Source organism: Chrysochloris asiatica, unplaced genomic scaffold (assembly GCF_000296735.1).
Source record: "Chrysochloris asiatica unplaced genomic scaffold, ChrAsi1.0 scaffold00739, whole genome shotgun sequence".
Classification (NCBI taxonomy): domain Eukaryota; kingdom Metazoa; phylum Chordata; class Mammalia; order Afrosoricida; family Chrysochloridae; genus Chrysochloris; species Chrysochloris asiatica.
In genome coordinates, this window is record NW_006409257.1 from 67,754 (window position 1) to 70,406 (window position 2,653).

At 33.1% G+C, this 2,653-nt stretch overlaps 1 protein-coding gene across 1 annotated transcript in view; it reads left to right on the top strand.

Annotated features, from left to right (window-relative positions):
- LOC102827139 (olfactory receptor 7G2-like) overlaps positions 1 to 2,653 on the top strand; it is a gene marked incomplete at its 3' end in the record, with an annotated part of 13,113 nt that overhangs the window by 1,059 nt on the left and 9,401 nt on the right. The gene's annotated exons all lie outside the window — the stretch shown is intronic.

Below are 2,653 nucleotides of genomic sequence, written 5' to 3' on the forward strand. Positions count from 1 at the left end.
ACATCATCAATACCAAAGCCATTCGGGCTAATTACAACAATAACAACAACAACAAAAAACAACCCTCAGACACTAACATGCTCAAACATATGAGGAGATATTAGAAGAACTTTCAATAGAAGAGCTTTAGACATAGGGAGTATTCAGGCACAGGGCAGTAGAACATCGTTAGTTTTATTGAAACTGGCTTTTTCCTTGGATTAATTTCCCTCATTGTTTCTAGATTTCTATGACAGATACATATATAATACCTCGCACATTACCCAAGGAGAAATAATTTTCACACTTTCCTGAACCTAAGTTAATGTATCTTTTGATGGAGTCATTAGTAGATTTGTCTTCTGTAGTGGTTTAAGTGGTTGTCCTCAAGTGGAGTTTCCACATCCTAATATTTGGAATCCTTGGTTGATACTGCACAATAAGCAGTGGACTATTAACACAAGGTCGGTGGCTCACACCCTCCAGTGGCTCCTTGGAAATTCTATACAATAAACAGCAACATTAGGAGCCTACGACTATTACTGATGTGATAAAGGATGAACTTTACTTTGATTGAACAAACAATCTTTGTAGAGCAGAGAAAACAGTATCATGACAGACTTAATTGCAACCAAATATTTTCTCAGAACATAGTACAGTACAGAAGAGACAAATGAATATAGAATGCCAGAGAGAATAATAGAATATTTGGCAACCAGTCAAGAAATACAAGAAACCACAAAGATATTCCTGATATAGAAAAAGCCATTGAATACATTCTCACACAGTGTTGTAAAATAGTACACTCCTGCTGACACCTTGGTTTCTGCCTTACAGATTTATAAATGCTTCAATAATAAATTTGTATTTTTGAACACACAAGCTTGTGGTAATTTTCATGATACAAAAAAATTAACATAATCTCTCATCAGTAATAAAACTGAATCATAATATCTCCTCTTAATATAAAGCCTGTAAAGATTCAAGGCATCAGAAACCCTATAGTTTTACTATGAGTCGGAACTGACTCGACTTCTTAACAAACACAGTATAGCGACATATGCAGAAAAATATTACCAAATGAGCCTTAAGCTGACCATCTGCAGTGTCAGTCCATCTAGAAGTCAACCCTAGCCACTACAAGCACTTAGAACAATGTCTGCCACATACTAAGAATGAAGTAATATTCTACTAGGATCATGTTACATTTCTCCCCAATATTTATAAGTCATGTGATCCTTTTGCTAGCAAATATTTCTTTTTATATTGTCTTTAGTAATTATATTTTATTGACTATATTTTAACAACTATCATAGCTTTTTCTGTCTTAGGTATATTGTTGTTTACTGTGAAAAAAATATATAATAAAAATTACAATTGTAAACTTTCTAAAGATTTCAACTCAAAGGCCTTAGGTACATTCACAATGTTGTACAACTTTTACCTGTATCTGGCTTCACAACGTTCGAAGACACCCGCCCTCCCCACTTAATCAGTCACTCCCCTATCCTTTCTCCCCTAATCCTTATAGCCAATTATGTGGTTTTTATCTCTACAGATTAGTCTAATCTGATAACCCTATAAATACAAAATTTTTAAATATGAACTTTTTGTCTGGTTCTTTTGCTTAGCATAATATATCAAAGCCCATTTACATTAAAGTGTACATCATTACTTTATGTTTTAATTGAATAATATACCAATAGATAATATTACCACATTTGTTTATCCATTCTTCTCTTTATAGGCATTTAAGGGTTTTGATTTGTTACATAATCTGAAAAATAGTGTTATAAATATCTGGGTACAAATTTGGGGGCTGCATATCTGTTTTCATGTCTATTGGGTATATAGCATTGAGTGGAAGTGCTATGTCAAATAATCTCTGTGCTTATCTTTTTGAGACCTTCTCAAATTATTTCCAAAGTTGTTATACTCTTTTACATTTCCAGAGCACTGGATGATGTTTCTATATTTTTTGAAACCTTACAAACATCCATTATTTTCAGTTATTATTATTATCATTATTGTTGTTGTTATTATTATAAAGTCCTCAGTTGATGTAAACACTTTGTGCATGACTACTAAAGCAAAAAATTCAAAGTTTGATTCAACCCAATGACAATTCAACAGATAGGACTGGATATCTCTTCCATAAAAATGACATCCCAAAAAACCCCATGTTTCTGCCCTGTAACACAAGGGGTACCCATGAGTCCAAACTGAGAAATCACTATTATTATAATTGTAATTTCAATGAGTATAGAGTAATATCTCATAATGGTTTTGAGTTGAATTTTCTTGACTACAATCTATGTTGAGCATCATTTAAAGTGCCTATTGGCCATTTGTATATCTTAAAAAATACTTCCCAGATTTGCCCATTGATTCTCCAGAGGGGGTACTATTGTACACACACCTAGCTTGGCCACAGTAAAAGTAATTTGGCTTCTAAAATTGTAAATAATACATTTCTGTTGTCTTATTCCACCCAGTTAGTGGTATTTTCTTATAACAGCAAAAAGAACTAATATACTAGACTTCAAGCATTTTTACTGTTAGGTTCCATCAAGTTAGTTCCGATTCATAAAGACCATATATTTAATAGAAGAAAAGACCAAAAGGTTCTGGGCCACCTTCACAATTTCTGCAAACTTGAGCCCATTGTTGCTGC